The sequence below is a fragment of the Echeneis naucrates genome, chromosome 3 (genome assembly GCF_900963305.1).
Source record: "Echeneis naucrates chromosome 3, fEcheNa1.1, whole genome shotgun sequence".
NCBI lineage: Eukaryota > Metazoa > Chordata > Actinopteri > Carangiformes > Echeneidae > Echeneis > Echeneis naucrates.
This window is the reverse complement of record NC_042513.1, coordinates 13,422,627-13,450,241: the sequence shown is the minus strand read 5'-3', so window position 1 is coordinate 13,450,241 and position 27,615 is coordinate 13,422,627. Positions and strand designations below refer to the sequence as shown.

Genomic DNA, 27,615 nt, shown 5'->3' with positions numbered 1-27,615 from the left:
TAAACGTTCACATACTATCCATCATCTTAACTTTAATGAAGAGTTGACTGGAGCAGATCTTGCTGTAGTGTGATTTCACTTGATAGAAGTAAGTTTTCTCATAGCCAAAGCCAAATATGTGATCCTGCAATAGTGATCGCATTTAATGGTTTGTAAAAGTTCTTTTAGTGGAGACTCGTACCAGTGTCACCATAGCTGTGATTGTAAAATGCCTGTAAATGTTGCAAATCATTCAATTTAGATGGATTGATTTCAGTGCTTTCATGAAGTGCAGGTTGATTTTTGGGTTTCCCCAAGTCAAGTTGGCAGGTGCTTTGAGAAACAGAGTTGTTTTATTCAGAGGTATACACTCAGTTACTTATCTCAAAGTAAGGTTTGACCTGTATTTGCCAAGTCCTTGCCTTATAGCAAAACCACTGCACAGTATAAATTATGCAGTACTTTGGAAGGTTCTACATCTGAGTTTCTGCTTCCTTTAGTCAATAAACTAAATTCTGGTTCAAACCTTTGCACTCTAAAAATTTCAACTGTTCCAGTCTGTAGCAGGAATAGTCATATTTCATGCAGATTCTTTTCTGGGAAATACTTTTTTTTTTCTTTTCATCTTTTCATCCTGAGACAACAACAGCATCTGCTGATGTCTGCATTTGGGCAGTGGTAAATAAGCCCCTTGACATATATCACTGTATTGATGTATGCCTCCATCACACAGGGAGACATGAGGGCCTTTACTCTGCTGTCTCTGGGTGTCATGGCAACAGAGAGAGATCGGTATATGTGGCCAGCACACCTTCCAAACATTCACCAGTTTAACTTCCATTTTCTGTCGCTGCATCTGCCTGCCAGTCTGGGCTCCACTGATTTGCCAAATCTGTATGTCTGCTCTGCCATTGGAGAGACTTTGATCTGCTAATAATCAGTGACCAGAATCATGTATGCAGTTTGATGCAGTTTGAGGAAAACTTTGAAACCACTAGTGTGTCCGTCTCTGTGTCCAAAGTGAATTTCGCCTTTTTTCTTTCTTTAACAAATAAATGCCAGTCCTCAAAAGGGTTTCGATCAAAAATCTCTCACAAACACTGGCACGTAATTGGAAAAGACAGCAAAGTAAAATAAATTCCCTTTGAAATTCTCTACGTATCTAAAATTGGTTTCCCGAGCTGCAAATGTAAATGTGATAGTTGTACCCAACGTTCTTTAACCCAACAGCAGCTTTTACTGGCTCTAATAGATGTATAAATAGTGTGATCATATGGAATAGCATGTGATCTGGCTGGAGTTTGCACAATAAACAGTGTGGGCCAACTTTGACAGAGCTGGGTGATTGATGAAGAGAGAAATGAACTGAGTAAATATGTAATAAATTAAGAGTAAGCGACCCTTAACAAATGGTCTTCCCTGAACGTTGATCGTTCCAATCATAGCTTAACAAACGGAACTAGTCAGGGCAGGCCTGCAGAGATGTGGATTTCTCCACACGTGTACCAAAGTTCTCGGCATCGTGGTCAAACCATCAGCATGAGCAGAAGTATAGCAGTGCAAGATTGAATTTCATGGGGGTCCTGGATGAGAATATGTTTTTTGGCCTTTTGTTGACTTCTTTAGTTTGGAGTAGCGATGAATAGTGATGTTAACTTCATGGAACACAACAAATGAACCCAATACAACCAACCAAGACCGGCTGCTCATTTCCCATCCAAAACCCATAACCATGTTTTTAGAATCTTTTTATTTCTTATTTGTAACGTAACAAACCACAATATATCCTAAAGATAAAGTTGTTTTCTATTGCTAACCACACTGTTACCATTTCAGAACTGTGGTTATTATTATGACCATGACAATGAAGTGCAAGTTCTCTCTGTCTTTGTGAATGTAACTACTACTGCTATAGGCCTCCTTTTGGTTTAAGGACTGGTCGTGTAGTAGATTGTACCTCAGCTGCGAACATTTCTAGCTGATAAGATCTCATGGCGACACTTGCCATTTCAGCTGAAATAATTGAAAATTGCAGGCTAGAAATGAGTAGTTTGCTTTTGTCTGTCTGGAATCAAGGGTCCATTGATGAAAGATTTTTTTTTTTAATCTTCTTTTGAATTTAACAAGTGGGGGGCAGGATAAAAGAAGTGGAAGTCAGAATTTAAAAAAATAAGAAAGGAGAAGGAGAAAGGAACAGAGGGACAGAGACAAAGATGCATTTATAAAGAAAAGGGAGGTGGAAGAGGGGAGCGCACAGTGATCCAGAGAAATGAATTGGTTTGCTGCAGATTGACTCTGTTGCCAGTCCACAACAACTTCCTCTCCCCGGCACACACACATTATGAATAGAATCCACAGCCAAAAGGAAAATAACATGGAAATTGTTGGTTTGGTTTTCACCAGAAGTGTAGCTAGCTGCAAAACATCTGAAGTCACACAGTGAGTCATTCATTTGTTAGTCGCAAATCACTTTTTCTTCCTTTTGGTCTAATTTGTCTTCACAGTTTAACAACACAGGGTGTGTCAAATTTTTATGAGATTGATGCACTTTTAGTCTTGGAGCTAAATATTTCATTATTTCTGTGTGTGTGTGTGTGTGTGTGAAGCTAGTTTGTTGATCTTTACTGGGTGAAATCACCTCTATGAGGCAGGGAGGGCAGTGCTACACCTCAGTGAATATGTGGGGGGGGGACAAGTTGCAGAAGGATGGGCAGGAGAAGGGAAGCAGGTGGTGCTGGTAGGAACTATTGGGTGAAGGATGCTGAGCTTTTGCTGTCACCTCAATCAGGATTATGAGAGACCAGAGTGTTTCTGTGCAGATCTCTGGAGAGATGGGAGTCCAGACAGGTGAAGGTGTCCCAACAGAGGAGCAGAGTCAAAGATGGGGTACATAGAGATGAAAGAGCAGCTCAGCCCATTTTTGGCAGGATTCACCAATTCTGATGATGTGACCCAACACGAGCTGGCAAAAGGAACCACACATGCACGTGGGCATTCCCTAAATATGACTGAGACCACCACCAGGGCCCAGAGTCGGGTCAGGGGGTCAGGCTCCCCAGGCCCACCACCCTGTGTGCAGAACACAAGAGGAAGACCCCAGGCATCCAGCGGCCCCATGCACCTCTCAACCAAAAAGGGCCGTCCTCCCTGAGCCATGCCATGACTAACTGCAAGTGAGAGTGTCCCCTTTACTGTACTTCCTCAATCCCTGTGGAGAAAGCAGTGCCCTGTACCGTGAACCACTCACCTTGGATGTGGTTCATTAAGATTTGGGGGAAAGAAATGACTGTATTATACTTACATTTATTTGTTTATACTGTGAACATGTCTCTTATATGTGCCATGCAACACCAAAATATTATTTTTCACAAGATCTCAATCAGCAATGTAGCAACATTTATGTGTGGATGTCAGTGCTGCTTATCAGCAGGGAGCTCAGTCCTGCTGTCGGTGGCCACGCACTGTATTGTAGCAGTAATAGTAGTGTCTGTTGATTCATGTAGAGAAAGAAAGCTTTCCAACTTTGTCTTAACGGGTTCAGTATCAGATCTGTGCTGCAATTCTTAAAAAAAAAAAAAAAAAAAAAGACCAATAGACTCCAATAAACAAATATATCACCACACCTGATCCTGGACCACTTTGAGTGGGTGGCATTAAGATGGCCAATTAAGAACTTATTACAGGTAGCTCTTTAGGACTTTGAGTTACAAAATGCACTTTTATGTTATCTGTCCTTTTTTTAAACTACCAATTCAATTAGGTGAGTGGTGGAATATTAATACGATTGGTTTTCTGATTATTGCCATGTTCTCTCTATTGGTTACTAAAAAGGAGATATGGGTTCTCCAGGAAACTGGTTGTATAAGAGCGGCAAGGTAGGGATGATGTGTCTTGGTAAGAGAACACGGAGGCAGTCAGATTGTAGTATCCTTCATTTATTTAGCTGTGGTCGCTTCTCATTTATACACAGCGGGAAAACAGGGAATCAGGATAGCTAATGCTGCATGAGGTGAAGGAAAACTGTCTGCTCTTGACCGCATGGAAGAAAAGAGAACACTAACGGAGCAGAAGCATGCACACAGGTGGTGCATTCAGGAACGTCGGTAAAACCGAGACGTATTCGAAAAAGTGGGAAAAATTAGTTCTCTATGCAAACACACTTTATAACACATAAATCTCACTTGAACAATGTGGGCTTTCGAACACAGCCGCCCCCGACTGTCAACATTGACAGTCGAATCCAAGGTAGAAAGGTCACTTAGGTAAGTAAGTCCTTGGTTTCCTCATCTTCTAGCTTGGGGAGTTGGACCAAGCGAGCTACTGGTCGAATGTATGTCCGATCCTTGACCTTCACAGCAGCGGTCCGAATACGCTCATCATCTCCAGGATAAGTATCCGTCACCTTACCGACGGGCCATGAAGCTCTTGGGAGTTGGGGATCCACAATGAGCACCACTTGGTTTGGCATGAGGCATTTCCCATCCTTCTGCCACTTCTGTCGCTTCTCCAAAGTAGGCAAGTAGTGACTAATGAACTTGGACCAGAAGTGGTCAACAAGGACTTGACTATGTCTCCATCTGCGATTTCCAAGGGTGTTGCCTAAGTCATAAACTGCTTGGGGGAGTGAGGCATCGTAGCGTCCCATCAGCAGGATGCTAGGTGTGATGGGATCCGGATCTGCTATGTCTGATGAAACATAACCAAGAGGCTTAGCATTCAAGATGCCTTCCACTTCCACTAGCACTGTCTGGAGCACAGTTTCAGATACAGTCTGGTCTTTAAGAACAACCTTGAGGGCAGTCTTCACAGACCTTACCTCTCTCTCCCATGCTCCACCAAAGTGGGGAGCACTGGGAGGATTGAAGCAGAAGGTGATCTGCTGTTCTGCCAGCTGTTCCTTTAGAGAAGGAGTCATCGCTTCAAAGGCTTCACGTAGCTCTCTAGCTCCACCAACAAAGTTTGTCCCATTGTCGGACAGGAGCTCAAAGGGTTTGCCTCTTCTGGCTATGAAACGACGCAATGACATCAAGAAAGCTTCAACATTGAGGCTGTCAAGGAGGTCCAAATGCACGCATCGGGTTGTCATGCACTTGAAGACTATGCCCCAGCGTTTCTCGGTTCGTCGTCCAATCTTCACCGTGAATGGTCCGAAGCAGTCGACGCCAGTCGAATAAAAGGGTGGCTTATACAGCCGTAGACGAGCTGGTGGCAAATCCGCCATCTTAGGGACTGAAGGATTGGCTCGCCATGACTGACAATGCATACAGTTGTTTTGGTAACTCTTGACCACTTCCCTACCACGCAGAATCCAAAAGCGGCGACGCAGTTCAGCCAGGACTCTCTCTGGTCCAGGGTGCAGGAGCGTTTCGTCGAAGTCCTGGATGATGAGCTTAGTCAGAGGATGCTTTGGGTCTAGTAAGACCGGGTGGATTGCGTCTGTCTCTAGCTGTTCAGCTCTTCGGAGTCTTCCACCGACTCTAAGGAGTCCTGTCTCCTTATCATACTCAGGAGATAGTGAGCCCAGCCGGCTATGGGATGGTAGGGGCCGGTCTGACATGAGAGCCTTAATCTCCTCTGGGAATGACATAGACTGGGCTTGCTTTAGATGGATATTCTCCGCTTTGATGTAATCAGCTGCCTCAACGGACGAACCGGAGCCTGGATCAGCCGCCCCGTGTAGGGATCGCACTGTTGCATGCATGAGGTCCTTCCATGTAGAGAACAAGCTGACATCAGGAAGCTGAAGAGAGGGGTCAACAGTCACATGTGCGCAGAAAGAGGATTTCTTCAGTTCACTATCCTCTGGCTCTGGATAGACTGATGGACTGATAGGCCAATGATCCTCAGAACATCGAAGGAAGTCAGGGCCTTGGTGCCAACGATGTGGTCGGGACAATTCCTTTAAGGTCTTGCCGCGCGTGATGTCGTCAGCGGGGTTATTGGCACTATCCACGTACCTCCAGTTGCTCACATCAGTAAGGTTCTGGATCTCGGCCACACGAGTGCCCACAAAAACCTTGTAACTACAAGATTCTGACTGAATCCAGTGGAGGACTGTTGTGGAGTCCGACCAGAGTGTGACCTTCCTGATAGGTAAGGTGAGCTCCGTTTGGATAACACGAGCTAGTTGAGCACCAGTGAGCGCAGCACTCAGCTCCAACTGAGGGATGGATAGTTGCTTCTTTGGTGCCACACGGGATCTGGCTAGGATGAAAGCAACATGAATTTCCCTTTGATCATCCTCTGTTCGCATGTAAGCAACAGACCCGTATGCTCTCTCAGAAGCGTCGCAGAAAATATGGAGATCTCGGATAGATGTAGGAGAGTCTGCGGAGGCTGGTGCATAGCATCTTGGGATTTCCATCTGAGTAAGGTCAGGAATTTCCTGTTCCCATGTTAACCATCTGTCTCGCAGGCTCTGTGGTTGAATTGGGTCGTCCCAACCGATTCTTTCCTTCCAAAGGTCCTGGACGAGAATCTTGGCTCTTGTTGTAAATGGAACAATGTACCCTAACGGGTCGTACTGACATGCAAGTACCTTGTAAACAGTCCTTAACGTGGGTTCTGTTCTCTCAGCTGGTCTGTGTTTGTACTTCAGTGAGTCGCGGAGGCAGTCCCATCGCAATCCAAGAGTTGGCTCCTGTAGGTCTGTACTGGATTGAGAGAGCCATAGCTCACTGCTCTCAGACCGTACATCAGGTGGGAGATGCTCAATGACAGCTGGAACGTTGCTAGCCCACTGGCGTATCTCAAAATCGCCGGAGTGGAGTAGCTGGCACAGCCTGTCTACCAGGTCCTTAGCTTCCTCTTTTGAGTGTGTACTGCGGAGACAGTTATCCACGTAGAATGACTGCTCGACACAGTCCGCGAGGTCGCTGTTGGTTTCCTGTACGTGCCGCTGCAGGGCGTAGATAGCACAACAAGGACTGCAAGTAGTGCCAAACGGTAGGACTTGCCATTCATAGATCTTTGGCTCCTCCGTCCTCTGCATCCTCCGGCAGATGAAACGCAGAACTGGTTTGTCGGTTGGCAACAAGCGTATCTGGTGAAACATACCCTTTATGTCTCCACTCACTGCCACTGGATACTGCCGGAACCGAATGAGGACTCCGAGCAACGATGGGCCTAAAGTAGGTCCGGGCAGGAGAAGGTTGTTGAGGGACTTCCTATCGTACTGGAAAGAACAGTTAAAGACTATTCTGTTCTTGTTGTTATGCCGCACCATATGGTGAGGGATGAACCAAGATTCGGGGGTTGACATAGCTACCTCTGGTGGCACAACTGCTACATAGCCCATCTTCTCGAGCTTCTGGATTTCCTGGCAGTATACCTTGGCTAGTTCTGGGTCTTTGGCAAGTCTCCGCTCTGTACTTCGGAGGCTAGGTAACACTGCTTCCATAGGAGCCTGAAGGTTTGGAGAGTTGACTTGACGAAGCAATGGCGTAGCATATCTTTGTATCCCACCAACAGTGACCCTGGTGGTGGACGTCTGAAGAAGGTTCAGGGCTTGCTGGTCTTGCTTTGACCGAGTTGCTTGCTTCTCACTCATAAAGGGGAGAGTGTCGATCTGCCATAGCCGCTCTACGTTCTTTAGGAGCTCACAGGTAGGCGTGACCGTTGCGGTGAACAAGCATTGCTGTTCGGATGAAGCTATGTGCTCTGTGCTGGTGGGACCTTGGAGCGACCAACCAAGTTTGGTGTGGACTGCAATGGGTCCTCCTGGTGGGCCCAAGTGCACCGGCTCTATAGGTGCAAGAAGATGAGGCATGTCAGATCCGATGAGCAACAGAGGTTGGACATGGTCGACGGGAGGCAGAGGTAAGTTGCGGAGGTGTTTATACCTCCGTTGGAGGATTGACACTGGATAAGAGTGTTCTGACAAACCTAGGTTGTCAGATGTGAATGCTTGACGTATGTGATGCTTCTCAGCAGGTTTGATGGGGGAAGATACATGAAAAGTCACTGAAGCGCCGTGCAGCTGCACTACGTCCTGGTGAACAGTCCTGATGGTAAGCGTTTCAGGATGTGAAGTAAGGTTCAAATGTTGGACAGCTGATGGCAGGATGATGCTTCGCTCAGAGCCATCGTCCAGAACTGCATAAGTCTCTAAGACTCGGTTCCCATTGTGGAGTAGGACTTTCATGATTTTCAGCATCACCTTGGGGGATCTGTTTGGTCTATCTAAGTACACCTTTGTCGTGGGAGCAGTCACCATCAGCACACTCTTCTGTGTTTGCTGGACTGCATCATGTAGTATTGTCAGATGCTGCTCCTTGCAGACATTGCAAGGTCGCTTGAGGGTACAAACGTCAGGCTTGTGAGGTCGTCCACACCTCCAGCACCGTTGCCCGTCCGTTAACCAATCCACCATCTGTGCTGTGGTCAACGCCTTGAACTTGAGGCAACCGTTTAAGAAATGTTCTTTGTTGTTGCAGTGTGGGCAGTATGGTTCAGGTTTGGATGAAGGCCTAGGCTGGGCAAGCCGTCCTTTGGAGCCTCGCTGATCACTAGCAGTCAGGAAGAATGCTGTGGGTTTCTCCTTTGGTCTACTGAGAGGACGTTGGTCCCCTTTGGTTGGCTTTGGAGCCTCATAGTGGTAGAGTGAAGCTGCTCCACCTGCGATGCGCTTGGCCTGAGATTTCATCTGTAGCCAGGAGCTCAGATCTGGTAAAGTATAGGTTTGGTCAGTTCCTGTCCGAAGAATGCCTTGGTTCAGACAATATTCTACGAATCCGTCGCGATAACTTGGCGGCATCTTAGTGACTAGATCGACTGGATCGACAAGGCGAACTCATCAAAGGCTTCAGAGTCTCCAAACCTGATGGCTGGGGCGTTCAAGATTGCACCTAATTCACTTTGGACAAGCTGGCGGGGTTGACCATACTTTTCCTGTAAAGCTTGCATAGCCATGGTGTACGGCTTAAGGTCATGCATGTATGCTTTAGCGAGTTGGAGTGCACTATGAAGTTTCAAGTGTCCCAGGAGCACCTGATACTTGTACTGCTCATTGAGGTGCTGATGGCTATTTAACAAGTTGTCAAGGGCCATCTTCAGTAGGGCAAAGTCACTTTCTTTACCACTCTCGAATATGGGGATCATCGGTTTCGGGATGCCATAGGACGAGGCGAGGATTGGGGAAACATTGGGCACTTGTGGACTGGGTTGAGTCAAAGCTGGAGTGGCGTATGTTTGTACAGGGGGATTGAAGGCATTCGGCTGATGGTAGTTTGCTGCCACCGAGCTAATAGGTAGGGTTGCAGGAGGATGAGCTAGTTGCAGCAAGGGAGATGAAGCCAGCATAATTGGAGGCGGAGCTACACGTTGAGTAGCAGGAGGCAGAGCTGTGTCTCGAACTGGAGGCGGAGCCACGTGTTGCGCTGGGAGAAGAGGCGGGGCCACCTGAAGCGGAGGCGTAGCTACGTGTTGCACTGGAGGTGGTGTCACCTGGAGTGGAGGCGGAGCTACAGCACCCTCTGGCGGCAGAGCCACATGTGGCGCCGGAGGCTGAGCCACTTGAACCTCTGGAGGCAGAGCCGCCGTCACTAGTGAATGAGTTGAATGGGCAGGAGAGGCTCTTGCGCTATCTGGTTCTTGTGCTTTCTCTTTAAGAAGAGATGTAACAATCTTAGCTTTTTCCAGATCGTTAGCTCTCTTCTTTATTTGTCGCCGTTGTTCAAGTTGCTTTGTTAATGATTCTCGGGTTCTAAGAACTTCCTCCTGTAGCCTTTGGGCCTCTCTGGCTTGAGCTTGAAGTCGCTGATACTCTGCTTGGACGAGTTGGTCCTCTTCCACCTGCTGCTGCAACTCCTCAAGCTCTATCTGCTTTACTCGCTCTTCAAGCTGGGCTGTCTCAAGGTCTGAGAGAGATGGGAATATTCTTTGAGATGCACGTGAGTACCTTGTGAGTCTTGAATTGGAGGTCCGGGAAGAACGTGTTCGCTCACTGCGTGAATGTCTGGTGGAGGGAGCTGGCTGTGTGGCTTGGTTTTGTCCCTCTGGAGGGAGAGTTGCAACCACATAGTCGCTCAGGTATGATGGAGGGTGTCTTTCCCTCCGTGAAACACGTTGGGGTGCAGGTTCAGTCTGTGCATCCAAGTTTGTTGGTTCCATACCTTGATTGATGCTCTATCCGGCTCGAAGGACCATAAAAAGGAGATATGGGTTCTCCAGGAAACTGGTTGTATAAGAGCGGCAAGGTAGGGATGATGTGTCTTGGTAAGAGAACACGGAGGCAGTCAGATTGTAGTATCCTTCATTTATTTAGCTGTGGTCGCTTCTCATTTATACACAGCGGGAAAACAGGGAATCAGGATAGCTAATGCTGCATGAGGTGAAGGAAAACTGTCTGCTCTTGACCGCATGGAAGAAAAGAGAACACTAACGGAGCAGAAGCATGCACACAGGTGGTGCATTCAGGAACGTCGGTAAAACCGAGACGCATTCGAAAAAGTGGGAAAAATAAGTTCTCTATGCAAACACACTTTATAACACATAAATCTCACTTGAACAATGTGGGCTTTCGAACAGTTACTGTATAACGTGGGTTGAGATAGACTATAATATAAAGCACAGTTGGTCATATAATAATAAAACAAGCCCCCTGATGTGAAGTCTGGAGTACAAGCAATGAAGCGATTTCACTTATTGTGTGGCTAACTCTTTACCTTTCAGACATAGTACCAGCTGAGTCAGTAAGACTCTTTCTTCCTTTCAGGCCTGTAAGCTATGTAAGACATGAGTCAGAGAGAGAGGGGGAGGGACGCAGACAGGACAATGTGAGGCAAAAAGCCACAAGTTGGACACAAATCTAGGACCTCAAGAGCAGACTGGCAAACAGCAGCGAGCCAACAGGGAAGATTGCAATTGTATGTCCTTATTAGCAGTTTAGTCACCCACACTAACCTAACCCTTTCTTTTCCTTTTATCATTGTGAAAAGCCAATTATAGAAAAACTTTATGTAGTTGTTGGGCCTATCTTAGTTTGACTGTTGAAAGATTACATCTACTGGAAAAAACTGGAACATCAAAATCAAAAACTGGTTACAAAAGGAAGAATTAGAAGGAAAAAGATTCAGGAGAGTCAACACATTTTTTATTGTCATATGTGATATATCAAATGGATCTGAGTGTGCGATCATAATATATGCCCTTATGGCAACATAACTCTTGGTAATGGGGCATACATTACATTTTGTCTATGTGGTGGTACAAAGTCAAATGAATGCTGTGGCATACTTGAAGTAATTCAGGTGGTGACTGACCTTTGTTGACTCTCTGCTTATGTCAAATTTGCAGTGTTAATTTGGCCATCATTTCAACATATCGGAATTTGTTGCTGTTTGTAACTAATTTCCTGTCTTTACCTCTTTTCTTTTAAAGTGTTTTTTTTTATATTTGACACAAGTGTTACTTCATTCCTTCATTCCATTTTCCTCCCCCTCTTAGTTTCTTAAGAGGTATTACTGTCTTGAAATGGAACATCTGCAGATACAAATCTACTTTTATATGAAGAACATGTGTCACCACTAACGCAATAATGGTTAGGAAAACATTTTCTTGTTGTGGCTTCTGCTAATTTCATCTATCCATTCCAGTGCTGCATTATACAGCCGGCCTTTTGCAGTAGGACTGAATATTGAAGTAAGTGGCGAGCATTTTTAATTGTCTGTCTTTATTTCCTGTCTTGTTCTTGTTTTATCTGTGTCATAATCAACATCATTTCAGAAGCAGTGATTTCTGCCTTTATACTGGCGAGTTCAACTCTAATGGTCTAGGAGTGAGCAGTATTACTGTAACTGGGTACATCAGTTGCATATTTTCTGAAAAGGAGGTGTCTCAGCTGGAAATTAAGCTGAAATACAAATCTTCTCATTTCTATTCTGAAGTGGCTCTGGTTTCTGTGGCTATCAAGACAGTCTTGTTTTATCTAATGAGCATAGAGTAGTTAATTTTCCTCTGCTCTGCAGCTCCTGCCAGAAGAAAGTCTTGGTGGACAATTTGTTTACAAGGCAAGAGGTAATTGCAAGGCTCACCCTCGCAGCTCAGCCAAAATCTCAAGGCCATTCTTTAGGAAACACTGAGGGGAAGCAGAAAATTATCCACGTTTGGAAACACCTGATGAGTACACTATGGTCCCTGTCTTCTGAGCTGCACAGAAAATCTGAAGATACCCGGAGTAGAGTGTTGTATGGGCTGGTCATGTCTGGTTCTTGCAGCTCTGGAGACAAATCAGCAGAGCAGGTTTGTCTGGGGGCCAACTGATGAATTTCTCCCTTTTTGAAGTGTCCTGGGAACGCTGTCAACCCTCAGGCCACCAGGTAACATTGTCTAGTCAACCAGCCCCACCGTCCATTTCACCACCGTACTTCAGACCACATAGATTTCATCTTAAGCTTGTTAATAGATGATTAATTTGTGTGAAAACAAATCTCATTGCATTAGCCTCATATACCTTTGTAGAGATGTGCACGGGTTGCTCAGCTCTTTGATCAACATACCATCTCAGGAAGATTGGTGTCAGCTAGCGGAAACAGAGCTGAACACAAAAACCGTAAGCAGCAGCTTCTTCAATGAGCGTATTCACCATTTGAAACACTGCCAAATTGTTAATATTTTCAAAGTTGATGAAACATAAATCAGTCATTTCAAAAAGGTCTCATGGCATAATAGGTTTGCATATCCGATATTAAAATTTCCACATTGTTACAATTTTCCATCAAGAGCTTATTTTCTACATTTTCTATCCATGTCTTGAGTGAGTGTCATTGATCAAGCATTGGAACCTCATTTCATTGCAAAGAAGATGGATGACATATTTTAAGAAACTTTTTGAGACTTCAAATGACTTTTTTCACTTCGCTTTCATTTTTCAGTTCCAGAGAGGAATGTCTCCTTCTAATCTCCACATTTTCAGCCTCAATTATATGCAGCAGGGAAGCATACACAGCAGCAGGCTCTGACAATGCTCATCCCACTCACCTCATGGACGACTATTGGAAGGGCCAATAATGTCAACATAATTTTCATAATATCAATAAATGGAGAATTTGAAGGTGACACACTAAAGTCTTAACAGCTGCCCTCTTCTGATTAACACATTATGACCACATAGCTTATGACTACTTTGACTTATTAAAGTGTCTTCAGCTCAACCCTCCTGTTTAACACCCATAGGACAAAAACAAATTCACATGCAAACTGTGTAACTCTGCCGTTGACAGCAGAGACTGACGTATCAGGTCTTCTGTACATTAATGTGTCAGTACATCCTACTTTAAGGAATGTGGTACATCAGGAACTATTACAATATTGTGGTGTACTGTAGTCTGTACTCTACCAGGAGATCCACTGATACACCCTGAAACGCTTCACATTTCTTGCAAATATTCACTTGAACTAAAAGAAGAACTGATTAGATTGTGATGGCCAAAAAAAAAAAAAAAAATCAATGTTCATGACTGCCATCACTCGTGAATTCATTTGCTAATTCATGTCCAACTTAAAACAAATTTATAAATGGTCAAAAGTCATATTCTCTGTGACATCATAATGTTCTGCAAAGCACTTGTGGCCATTATTCAACACCGTAACTCAAGTAGCAGTTTTAAATGGCATTTCCTGCAACTCGACTGCTTTGCAAAGGCGTGCAACCCCATGGGAGTAATTCAATCTAGTTCATTTCCTACATTTTCATATTAAAATCTCATGAACCACTCTAGTTATTTCAGATAGACCTTTGAGAAAATGTTTTGCCCTAATGATAAAACGCTTGGTACTTAACTTGGTAATAGTTGTCTAAAAGTTCTTAGAAAGACACGCACACACCCAAAGAAATGAATGAACCTGTGCGCTATCTAGTACCTGCCTCTTCAACTTTGGATAGATTATTTAGTGGCAACAAGAAATATACTCAGACTGAATTGATGGAAATCAATGTCTTCCAAGCTAAGTGTGATGATTTTCAGTCAATGGTACTCAGCAGCAGTTTTCCCATACTGCAAAAATGAGTCTCCACTGAACTGCAATTGACCAGCGAGACTGCATCTGCATCAGAGATGCAGGGCTGACCCTGGTGATGGGAGGTCTGCAACGGGAAACAAACAGCAACACAAGCAACCAGTACACTATGCAGTCTATAACTTTGAAGAAGAAGTCAAATGCCAAACTTTATTTAGTTTCCCTATCAATGAGAAATCAATAGTGCTTATTTCTAAATAAGCACTAGAGTAAATCTTCCTCTTCTGGAGCTGCTTTAAAAAAAAAAATTATTAAAAAAATTAATAGAACAAAGCCTCTATTTGCCGGCCCTGTCACTATTATCATACCATTTACCATGCAGGAATATTATTTTGCCTTTCACATAACAATTAACATAACAAATCTCTAACCTTAGGTTCATTGAGATTGACTTAGTTAATTACAGCAGAAAACATGCCCTTGAAAAATCACTGTTGTGTCCAGTGTTCATTCAAATGTTCGAAGTCATCTGCTCAGATTCAATAGTGCCTGTGCGCATTGCCTATGCATGTCCTTTTCTTCCATAATTGATTTGCTTGTAAGCAGCTTATTAGTGCAAAGACTGCTTTAGGACTCATCTCAATAAACGCATCTCATTAGGAGGGAAATGCATTACCGCTGATTAATATGAGATCTGGATACTGATGATGTGTCATGGAGGAGCGTGTCATGCAAGTGTGGTTTCTTCCTCTTCTGGGAAAAAAAATGGATCTGCATAATCATCCTTTTATTTGGAACAAACAAACAACGCATTTTCGTCGTGTGTTGAGTAGCCGAAAGCACGTTAGTATCCATCAGCTGTTCAGTCCATCTGTGAGCTCTCTTTATTTCCAAGCCACACACTGTGTCGCACATGCACATACACACACACTCTGCAGTGTGGCAGTGGGCAGTGCTGGTGTTAGAAAGCCATCTGTACTCACACCACCAGATTCACCCTGGCAGATGTCCCTGCCATACCCTGCTTATTTATCACCGGGTGGCACGTGGCAATGATGGTAATTGATTTTATTGAGGCCTCCCCTACAACTCAACACGTCACCCCCACCTGCCCTCCATCTTTTGATTCCAAAACCCCTCTGCCTCTCCATACAGAGGCTTCCTGCTGCCGCAATGTAAGTTTTTCTTTCCTTGGTTTGTCAAAAAGACAGGCTGGTGTTACTGTAAATGAGGGGGTTGTAGTGAGGATGCTCCAATAGCTACCTTCATTGTGTTGTGTGTGCAATAGTGTGTGACGCATCAGAGCATGTGGAGTGAGTGTGCATTCAGGCTTGAGTCTCAGTATATCAGAGGGAGAGGAGTGAGATGGAGGGGAGTGACACTGCTAAGTGCCACTGCTGCGGTATGACAGCAATCCAGGGTTCCAGCCGAAGGAGCCAGGACAGTCAATAACACTCAATATCTGCTGCCGAGGCTCCATGTTAGGGGCCTCATGGAGCCTGAGGAGACTTATTAGGAGCCAGGTACACTGAGTGATTGTGCAGTCCCCCCGGCAATGAACTCCACAAATCCAACTCCATGCTATTGAGACTTTGTAAAAACAGAGGGAAGCCACTCTCTATTTGCCCTAACCAAAATGATTATGTAGGTAGATGGCGGGTTACAAGAGAACATGCAGAATCTCGTCCTCTGTCCTTGGTTACTTATACACACCAAGAAATCAAAGGCTTTACATTAGTTTTGCACAGCTTTACTTTGAGCAGTTAAAATGGATGTCAGGGTTGTTTGATTGTTTGTGTGTGCGCATCGGATCAATAGCAAAATCCATATTATTACTGTTATACATTCATAAAGCCTTTTGAAATTTAAATAATTGCTATTTGCGGACACAGCTGAGTCACAGGTGGTATTGTCCTTGCTTACATCTAACGGAAGGGAAAAGGTTCTGGAGGCCACTGGTGTTCCAACAGGATGTGTGATGTGTCTGTAATTACTCTCCCTGTCAACAGTAATGAGTTAGCAATATGGTGAGCACGGATTACAGAGTCTTACACGTTTTTCTTTTAATCTCCAGAGCACAAGGAAACAGTTGTCAGACATGTGCCAACAACAAGAAAACATATCCAGGTGTGAAATAAGGATGCAAATTTATAAAGACAATGGGCCATTCATAGGGGCAGCACGGCAGCGTAGTGGTTAGGTCTATTGCCCCACAATAAGAAGGTCGTGGGTTAGGGTTAGGGGTTAGGGGTTAGGGTTCCTGGCCTGGGGCCTTTCTGTTTGGAGTTTGCATGTTCTCCCCTAGCCTGTGTAGGTTTCCTCCCACCATCCAAAGACATGCAGGTTAACCGGTGACAGTAAATTGACCGTAGGTGTGAATGCGAGCGTGAGTGGTTGTTGGTCTCTGTTTGTCTTTGTGTGTTGGACCTGTGATGGGTTGGCGGTGACCCCGCCCCTCGCCCCAATGTGAGCTGGGATTGGCTCCAGCAGCCCTGCGACCCAGCAGTGGAAAAAGTGGTAGAAGTTGGATTGATGGATAGATGGGCATGCATGCATGTGTGTGTGAGCATCCCCTGCCAAAAGCAGCATTGTCCCTCTCAAGGCCTGACGCTGGAGAACAAGCCAGGCATTAGGATGGGCAGGAAGTGGGAGGCAGGTCCAGGGAAAGCTCAATGCAATTTGCAAAGTGCCTTCCACACAATTTCAGCTCTGGATCGTCTCCAGGAGTTGGAGCAGGAGGTGCACAGCTAAGGATAAAAGTCATGACTGAACTCAACTTCAGCAAAAACTCTATTCCCTTTCACCCTGACCGTCAGAGATGACACAGGATAACACGGAGCGAGCGAGAAAAATGAAGACGTACGATTTGCATCTGCTGCGCAGTTACACAGCAGCAAATACATCTGTACATGTCAGAGGCAAGCAGGGCAACTATCAGGACTCTCTGGGACAGCAGGACTGATACTATCGCACTTGTTCGACTTTACACGTCAGCTGTAAATTATTGCTCCACTCTTGCTTTGCCCCAAAGAGTAAAGCTTTTTAGGGTCTAACTTTGTGCTCTCTACGGCTGTCAGAGAGCACAGGAAATGATGTACAGCCATTTCTTGTGCTGCACCACCGTCCAATTCTTCTTTGTGACTCTTTGTGGAGGAAAAACTTGCAGATTTAATTGTTTCATAAAGGATCAAAGAGATTATTCCTCTGGCTTATATGTTGCACTAGTGGTTACAGTTTTGTTTCTTTTTTACTTTATGTAATCTTTTTTTATCCCTGATGGCTGATTTTTACCTGAAATTTATGCTTTTGAATAATTTTCTAGTTTTGAGCATCTGCTGAGTTTCCAGAAATTAACTCACTCAGTATTTCCCTCAGCCAAACTTTGCGTGCAGGATAGGAAAGATGTAATACAATGGAGAAAATATAAACATAGCATTAGATTTATATGAAGCAACCTCACCAGACGGCTGGAAATCTGCTGGTAATGTAAAACCTGTATAATTTGCAGCACTTTCCTGAGGAAAAACTACAGGAATACATCATCATTTACTCCAGGGAAACATTTTGCTTTTTCACAGGGATTTCACCATGGCCCCTGTCAGTACATTATTCTTTATTACTTCCTGAACATGTAAATGGCAGTTTTCTGAATTCACTGAAGGTGATCCTGTATAATCCCTAAAATACAGTCTTGTGAGGTTGTTGGACTTTACACTGACTGAATCATAATCATTTACAGATAGGGATGAATTAGTTTTTTGATACATTTATGATACGGATACATCCGTGATCAGCAAAGAGCACCTGAATACAGATACATACGCAAGACTGCCCCCAGTGACTCCCTTCACCAGATCTAATTTATTTTTCATTGTCTCTCCTCTTTTCACTCTCATACTTCTGACTTTCTGGCATGAACAAACTGGCTGTAGTTTACATCATGCAATTAGACTCTTTAATTTGCATGTTTTTGCAGGTGTATTAATTGATTTTCATTCATTTGAAAAGAGAAGAATTGCATCTTTTAATGTTTATTTACAGTACCTTTTTACAGTATCAGGCTGGGCTTGTACTAGGGGTGACACGATTCTCCAAATCTTTGATTCAACAACATTTTTGCGTTTTAAGCTCATGTTTCTAATCATTTTATTTTGTCCATTTAACACGGGGCTATGTATGCCATTCTTAGATTAATTTTATTCCATGATGATTAAATTTTTTCTTCTAATTTCATAAGATGGTCTGGAGTCATGAGTGCTTTAATTTCCATTAGTTGTTTGCAATATACCACACTATGGCCTTATTGTCAAATTTTGATAATTTACAATAGAAATTGTGACACCTAAAAGGAATCCCCCATCAAGGCTACAGTCAAAGCAACAGTAACTCTGTAAAATATGTCAGATCTTTACCCTAAACCAGGGGTCAGCAACCTGTGGCTCTCTGCGGATTTGAGAAAATAACATAAATAAATAATAGCTATTTAATTTAAATACATTTTATTCATTGTTATCAAAGTAATAGTTATGATTCTAGAGATTTAGGTGATTTTGCAAAATTGCAATGAAATGTTTTTTGAACATTTTGTTGATCAAAATATGCGTCCCATTTTTGTCACCTGTTGCCGACAGGCTGGTGACTTGTTTTGAGCTCAGCCCCTGCCCTAAACCTTTCCAGTGTCCAATTAGACCAAGGACCATCTTGTCTGAAGTCTTTCTGTGCATGCTGTTGGCACGTTGTTCCTGTGCACGGCTTTCCTTCAGGTTCCGTGGACACAGCTGATTACAAATTGCCCCCTAAGTGTACATGTGAGTGTGAGTGTTTGCTTGCCTGCCAGCCAGTAATAGACTGCCTTCGTGTCCAGGGTGTGGTCCACCCACAACCCTGCAGGGATAAACAGTAGAAATAATGGATGGATTATCTCGCACTCTTTTTTCCATTTGATACTCAAGTATTTGTAGCACTTCACTCATGAACAATCAAACGTCCTCCCAGTGAGACTGTCTGCAAATATGTATTTGTTTCAACATTTAGAGTCTGTTTAAACAATCAATTCTGCTTTCTCTCCGTCACAGTCAGCCTTTCGCTCCACCTCAGTGTCGCTGTTCTGAACCACTGTTAACAGTTTTTGGACAGTACATTGTTGACTGTGGTGCTGATAGAGAGCCACATGGCCCGAAGCTCTGATAGCAGATGAATTGTTAGTTGAAGTGGAACCAATATACATTGTTGAATCGGTTTTTAATCTGAGAGTGTAGCTGGTGCAGCTGTTGAACTATAGTCTTACGAAGCTGTTGACTAGTAAATGGAGGAGCAGAGAATGTAAGCTGTTGAAGTGTCATTTTGTAAGTGCAGTAATCTCAGTTAATGTATCAGGGCTGAAAGCACTCCAAATATAATTTGAAGTCCATGTTCTGGACACTGCTGAATGGCCGCTTGTTCAAGTGTGTGTACCTCATAGTGAAGTGTGTGTCAGTGATCAGCAGTAAAACTCCAGATTTTCGCTCCAACTCAGTAACTGAGTAAAACCAGAGGTGATATTGCTGATATCTATATTTTTTATAAGCGCTCCTGCAAACCGACAGGAAATAAGTCCTGAAAATAGCGATGTGACTCAACTGTGTCTACATGTTTACATGTACTGTATATCTGAATAATTGCAGACTGGTGCAAGTATCAATATTTTTACTGTGAGAATTGATTCTAAATGTTTGGGCATGTTTGGTCTCAGAAGTATCAATACTGGAGTATAAATACACACAACACTAATGTAAATAACAGTTGTTAAATGAAGGGATGAAAGATTAATATTAAGGTAGACACTTTATTAATCCTGAGTAGTTTATGCAGCAGACCATGGGTCAACAGAAGGTCAGTGGTTTGATCCCCAGCTCCTCTACTCTTTGTGTCACATGACACAGAGTGTAAATGTGTATTGAATGATAGAAGTGCTCCATGTGTAGAAGTGTGAATGTGTCCTTTACATTGTAAAGCTCCTTGAGTGGTCATCAGGCTAGAGAATCGCAATAAGCAGTCCAGTTAGCATTTACCAAACAAGATATCAAAAATGTATGAATCCAGGTCACTCCATATTCACATCCATAGTGCAGCTAGTTTCCTGCATTCTAGAAAAACTGCAGCTGCTTGATCTGGTGGATCAAATATATTCTTTATCAGTAGTGACCAAAAAGGCAGACAAAGACTTGCATATCCATTGCTTTCCCATTAGCTTAGCCTTTAACTTTGTGCTAGCTCAGCGGCCCCGGTATGTGTAGCAGCTCCTCCAGCATGGAGTCAAATAGACAGCGAGGCCATCCTGTTTGTCAACTATACCAGGAGACAAAGAAGCTCCTACCACTTCAAGAAGCTGAGCATTTTGGATATAACAGGTGGGCAGAAAAAAAGGTTTGTGTGAGCAGATGAATAGGAAAGCTGACATATATTAACATGATAGTACATTGATACCAGAGAGAAGGGAGATATGGAAATCCCCACCCCCGCTGAATGTCTCATGTAAATGGAACTCTGAGCTCTTTTCTTAGTCCAACACTGTGCAGCAGCACAAGGTGGATACGACAGAGCTTGACAAGCTTAGATTCCCTGGGTGAGATAGAGCAGAGTAGGTTGTTTGCCAGAGAAGGGAAGACAGCCGAATCTTTTCAAAGAAATTGAAAAAAGGCGGACTGGCGGAGACTGCTGATTGAAAAACATTTTCAGTTTCCCGATGTTGCCTGTTGAGTTGTATCACATGTAAAGCTCCATATTGTCAACATCTTATAAAATGAGATACCATGGTACATCTCAAAGTTGGGAACAAAGTTAGTGAATGTCATGTTGCATATATAATGATACTCAGTCTATCATGAAGCTTAGGGAGCAGAGGAAATCTTTTAACATAATGAAAAGGTTTGAAATAATTCATGCATTTTATCTACTGCATTTCAGCACAAAATCTATTACTAACCATAATCCAAAGATCTCCAAGGTCTGCATGCACACTTGTGGTCAGAAGTTTACATACACTCATCATTGGCCCAAATGTCTTATTAATGTAGTCCTTTTAATGATTTATTGGAACCCTTCTTTTCCCAGGGTGGAACGACGACTTCTGACTGACTAACTGTAGTTAGGCATGCATTAGAGCAGGGCTACTTTTAATCTGATTTCTCCTATCTGCAGGCACCGGCTAAAGAATGGAGCATCACCTTGTGTGTACGCGCCGTATATTTAATGGGCTCCCAAAAATGATTGAGCGTTAAACACTCACTGTAGTGCTTACCGACTTGAAAGGTCTCTTTAAAATGCTGCAGAATCATCACAGCAGCAGAGCTCTTGCATAGCATGATATCCCCATGTATCTGTGCACCCCCTACATTTAAACCATGTTCATGCCATGTTAGTGTATGCAATATGATTACCAAATTAGGTCATATCAGTTATCAGTCCCATTGGCCGTCCTATTTCTGCATTTCCTATTTGCACCACAGGCAATAATTAAGGAAATAAGATGCTTTCAATTGATATTCCAGCCAATAGGGAAAGTTAATCTGACAAATGAACCAGCCAAAAGTGGATTTGTCAGGTCAGCAGCCTACAGGGGAGCATTTCTGAACAATGTAGAACAAGTGCAATAATTTGTACAAAGCTTGCAAATTTAACCAGATTGTACATGAGAACTGAGTTCAATTCAGATTCAATTGTGTCTATACAAAGTTTCTTCAAGTTTCAGTATTTTAGACCCCACATAACAAGGAAACTTATTTTTTCTTAAGATAACAGGCTTTCTGGGCAAAAAGGGAATGGACCGCAGAGCACTTGGGTTCCATAAGAAGGTGAAATTGTATTCCTACTGATATGTTTCTTTCACTATGTAGGCTGAAGGGCACTTACAATAACAGAGAGAGAAAGGGACAGGTACATGACTGGCAGCCATGAGAAAGTCATTAGGATTAGTTATGAAATATAGGCTGTCCACCTTTTCTCTCTATGGTGGCAAGAGCAGTGCCTTATGTGGGCAGTAAAACTAATATACAGCACCAAGAGGAGGACATATCAAGCACTTCAGTATTTTAAGAGCTTTTGGTTCAGTTTATTACTTTCAGTGTGTTTTTATAGGTTTTAATCAACATAGATCTTTACAGGCGAGACAGCCTCAAAAATAACATGGCTGTGTCCCCTTTAGGATGCTTGGGGGACATTTCATTTCTTCAATTACTGACTAACTAGAAAATTTTACTCACTGGCTGAACAGCATACTAAGCATTTGGATTTATTTAGTCAAATCTAAATTTATTCATACATTTTTGTTGGTTGATGGTTGATGGTTGGTTGATGTTTTTGGCCCTGCTGTGGTCAAGACTTCCATATTTCGTAATTATGAATTACCATTTTGTAATAATGAGAAGACTATTACAAACCCATGTCTTCTCTTTTATCTTCAGTCCTAACTGTGGGCTATTGCCGCTGAGCATTTTTGGCAGTATGTGTGAATCACACTTGCTGGTTTGTATCTCCAAGCAACACATGTTCGCAGCGAACTCTTTCAGTTTGCAGACTTATGAAGATGTTAACAGAATCTATGGCATAATATTCTTATTGTGGGGAAAAGAGCACTTAAAGGAGCTTTTGTAAGTTTTTGCTCTTGCTTCATAGCCAGTTTTAGCATTGCGTATGTGTTGACAAATACGAAGCGCTTCAGTCAAAGCTGAGGCGTCTATGTCTTGATGGATCTGATGGTGGCTCTGGATCTGAGGTAGCTGGTTAGCAGGCTAAATCTGACAGCAAAAAAAAAAGAAAAAGCAGCAAACATTATTGCTTCTGTGGCTTCTCATATGATATCCACGTCTAGGCTCCATGTCTTTGTTCCTGTTAAAGGAAATGTATTGTTGCTTCCTTGTGGGGATGGAGGATGTGAATCAGTGTGTCCAACAGAAACACAACACAAACCACAATCGTGCCAAGAAATCATGTTTTGGCTCAAGTGTGACTTACATAGGACTTGGTACTTGCATTACATCACAAATATTAAACAAAGCTGTTCTTGCAGGATACTTTTAAAATAAATGTTGAAGCTACTTACAGAATGGCACTGATGACACAATGTCCAAAACCGATAACTCAAACAGCCTGAACTGCTCATGTCATCTTTACTTGCTTTCTCTTCCGAAGAGCAGTGGGGAGCGGGCGGGTGTTAAACCCTAACTTAAAACATGAGAAATTAAAGTGTAATATTAGGCACGTCTCTGCTCAGCCATTCAGAGAAAAAAATCTGAAAGTTTTCTTTCACATCCCAGTCAACAGTAGATGCAATCTGTCTGTCTAGTGAAAAAAGATATTTGAGTCAAACAAAACGTTTCTGAAATTGCTTTGTTTGCACTGTGGAGGCTGAGAAAATCTCACAGCGACCTTTTGAAAGCATCAGACAAAAGATAATTAAAACAGCAGTCATATATTGATAGAGCCATAAAATGTAGAAATAAATCCATAATAAGTGGGAAAAGACGTAGTATACAGGTTGATAATCTGTGGTTTGCTAAGAAGGTACAACTATAGGGTCAGGTGTTGTTTACTGCAAAGCTTCCCACTTATTTTATCAGAACAGTTTTTCAACTACATAAATAAATTGTAAAAAAGTGGCTGGAAATATTATACTTTCTCGTGTCTGAGGCTTTATGAAAAACAACGTGGAAAAAAATACATAACTTGATGAATTTTTAATCTGGTCTCCTGAGGGGATGCAAGGACTTTATTGCCCCTGTACCAGACAGGCTTTCTGTGGTTGGATTTTGATTGTCGAAAGCACTGGCATCTCAGAATGTATTCCATGTAATTAAGTCAAAATTAGAAGTGACAGACCTGACATCCTCAGGGAAGTCTGTCACTAAATCTTAATCAGAAAATGTAGACTTTACTCAAGAAGGAGTTTAACATATAGTTGTGGGCAAAGTATAAAAATACACCAATGCCATTACAAGTTCAGTGTTCAAATAGAATGAATTTGAAGTAAAAGCTGAATTACAATGAATGAGAGCAAAGTATTGAGTTCCAAAGTTATAGAAAAAAAAAAAAGACAAAACATCTGCCACACAAATTTACATCCAAAGTAAATTCTGATTGGGGTGTGCTAATGGTAAAAAGTTCAATAGTAAGTCATTGAACAGTTTTAGTTTTTACCTCTCAAGCTGATATTACAGCTGTGTGGTCTAGTGAAAAGGTGCTTTGGCGAGAAACAGCGCCATTTATTTCAAATGTGTTTATTAGCATTAGTCTGAGTGCTGAAATAAATGAAGAACAGGAGAAGGAAGCGGAGGATATTTGTAGGGAAGATATGTGGCTGATACGAATCACATTAATGAAGTAAATGTTACTTTCCATGGCGAGCAGTAAACAGTATCAAACATGAGTAATGTAAAGGTTTATATTATTAGAATGCCATCGGTATTTCTTTGAACACTTCCAACGATCCTGATGGGTGACCTGAATGCACCGTCCTCTGTTCAAAGCAGAGAAGCAAACAGTAGGATGAATTACTAAAGACATATTTTCGTGTCCTATCATCTACCAAAAGCTAATATTGGTTTCTTGTAACCACGACCATGAGGCTATTAGATGTAGTATTTATTTTTTATTTTTTTTTCGCCTACATTTGTCAGATCAGGAAGAACTTGTCTGCAGTTGTTTGTGGAATCATTTCTCGTTTATTTTACAAGGTTAGGGATGACAATAGGAAGCCCATTTTTACGTAGCTGTCTAGCTTTTGTCTTCAAGAAAACCTCTTCATTTCTTGTCCTCAGTTGTATTTGGCTGAGGAATGACAGAACAGTCATGTTAGTGAAGCAACTTTGTTACTTCCGTTATCTCTATTTCACTAATTAGCAGACTATGGCCCAATGGCTGTAGGCATTAATAAGCAAATGGGATAGTCACCGGAGCAAACCCAGGTAAATGAATTTTGTCACAATGTAAAGCTCTAAGGAGCCACATAAAAATCTATCTTGCAGCAGTTCATAAACACTGGTTCTGTAGTAAGGAGAAATTTTACCAATTGTTATTGCAAATGCACAACCACAGTTGTACAGCACACAATCTCACACATGGATTTTGGGTAGATCAGAAGTTACTCACTCACTCACTCAAGTTAGTCACTCGTTAAACATTCGGCCATAACATCACAACAGCTTGAAAGTTAATGAATGGATACAGGTTTGGAAAATGTCGCACTTAGCAGTTAGCATTAGCCACAATGACCTTATCACTATTTCCTGCAGTAATTCCTCATTTTCACTATATTCAAATAACTGGCTCACTTCACTGGTTCAGAATTATACACTTAACAGATAAATTGATAATGAAAGGTATAAATCTGAAATTATTTAGTTGTAGACATATTCAGCTCTGCCATGAATAATCTCTAAATCTAGAAAATGATCCCAACAGTCAGTCACAATGGCTCTGTGTGCTTCTCCTTCCCTCAGGAATTTTAGCCACAGGATTAAACTTCATTTCTATTATCGAGGGGGGAAAGGGCTTATCAACAAGTTCAGACTTTTTTAAACAGACCTGCTTGTGCCATTGATTCCTGCCTCACAGCTGCCTCACAGCTGCCTCACATTCCCTCTTTAGTGAAGCTCTAATCTACAGCACAGGACACTAGCTGAGCAAAAGTGGATGTTGAAAACAGCTAGAATGCAGCAGCGCTCTCCAATTGGAAGTGCTCCATATGTTGTTCCCTCAAAGGTCAGCACTGTCAGGATGGGTTGCAAGAAGTTAACGCTAAATTCCTGTGTCAGAGTTCAACAGAGTTAACCTCACAGCGAGTTTTGTCTTCATCTGGTCCGCTCTCGTCAAACATGTCCACTGATCATCATATTTACGTTGACATAACATGATTTGGCTGCCAAAATGTGGCTGTTTTAATTAAATCATATGACTGGATTGGGGTCCAATTACATTAACTTCGGGTCGACTGAAATTATTCTGGCTGCGATGTCATTGTTCCAATATGGCTAAGAAATGATTAGTGAACAGAGAGGTTATCTTCTCCTGGGTTCAGTTCAGTGCAGATTGGTGCAGTTCTGTTTGAGGTATCCTGCTGACAAAAAAAAAAAAACAAAACGACAAGCAAGCAGCTGCGGGTGAAAACATCCTTGGCTGAGGCACCTAGAACAGCCCTCTGTAGAGAGCACACTGCAGCCAAGGCCAAACAATCATACACACCTGTCAGGTCTACTAATGTGTAATAAGAGCCCGATCTTGCAATGTTATCAAATGCTGTTTGAAAAATTCCAGTATTATTATGTGCACCAGCCTCTACATGGTCAGCGATCGACACCATTGACATGTATATGTATAAGTATATGCTTGTTGTTTGTTTCAAAAACATCATCACATTATTTCTGACAACACTTTTTTTTTTTTTTTTTTCATCAAAATGCTGGGAAAATCGATTCAAGAATTCCTTTAACTGTTCCTTTAACCAAACGAGCACCAATATATAATGGGCCCTCCCCTTTCCCCGGGCCCTGTCCTGTCCCTCCAAAGTTTGATACAAGCCATTTCTTTTTAATCACACTGATGAACCAACAAGCACTGGAAATCATAAGCTCCCATCCAAAGGAATTGGTCATTTGTACGTGCAGATTAAAATTTTTAAATCAATTTACAGACACGGTGAATCTTGGATATAACTAGCTCTCAGTATACATCTGTACCATCAACAGCCAACAAGTCAGGATATACACTCATGGCATGACAGTGGTCAGTGAATGGAAGTTGAATGAAAGTATTAAGCAGTGTAATGAAACGTCACAAATTCAGCTAGAAGGGAACTAGGAGTCCTCTTTGTTTTCACAGCCTGCAAGCTTTCCTCCTGAAATGTTAAGCAAACACTCTGAAGCCCAGATTCTCATTAATGTTGGCAGTCTAAAATCCAATCACTATCAAAAAAAAATAAAAAATACATAAAAATAAAAACAATAGGGATGCACCGATACCGGGCATGAGTACTTGGACTCAAAAAATTGCCACCGATACCACTTTTACAACAGCAAGCGGTTTACAGCACTTGACAGCACTTCTACCACTTATACATTTCTGGGTCACAGGCGGGACCAGTACTCAGAATATGACTAAGCTTTGCTGAAATCTTTGCTGAAAAAAACAGTATGAGTGGCAGTGCCATGTTTATAAAAGCACTACTGTAATGCTGAATGTCAGTCAATTTAGTTACCATAGTTCTCAGACTATAGAGCACACTTGAATAAAAGCCGCACCTGCTAAATTTAAAGAGAAAAAGTTTTGTACATATATAGGCTGTACTTGTATATAAGTATACAAGCTGCAGGTGTCGGAAATATGGGAGGAAATGGCATATTGCTGGAATTATGTTACACAGAAAGATTTCGCCTTTTCGCCAGATTGATCGACTTTAACTTGAAAGCTGCATCATATGCTTTGCTTCGTGTGTTTTCCATGATAACATTGTGTGGATGAAGCGCAAAATAAATGCCTGATCTGAAGAATTTAATGTGGATGCGTTTACATTAATTGGAACAATTTCATTGGTCCACTGTGACCTGTTGGGTAATTTCATTGGTCTGATGTGACGCTAAATGTTTTGGTGGCATGAAGCTCGTTACCCGTAAAAATCCATAAATTAGCCGCAGGGTTCAAAGCGTGTGA

The 27,615-nt window shown here is 42.5% G+C and overlaps 1 protein-coding gene across 2 annotated transcripts in view; it reads left to right on the top strand.

Moving 5' to 3' along the window:
* The window catches only part of LOC115040964 (protein kinase C-binding protein NELL1), a 348,772-nt gene that overhangs the window by 58,296 nt on the left and 262,861 nt on the right, over positions 1 to 27,615 (top strand). The gene's annotated exons all lie outside the window — the stretch shown is intronic.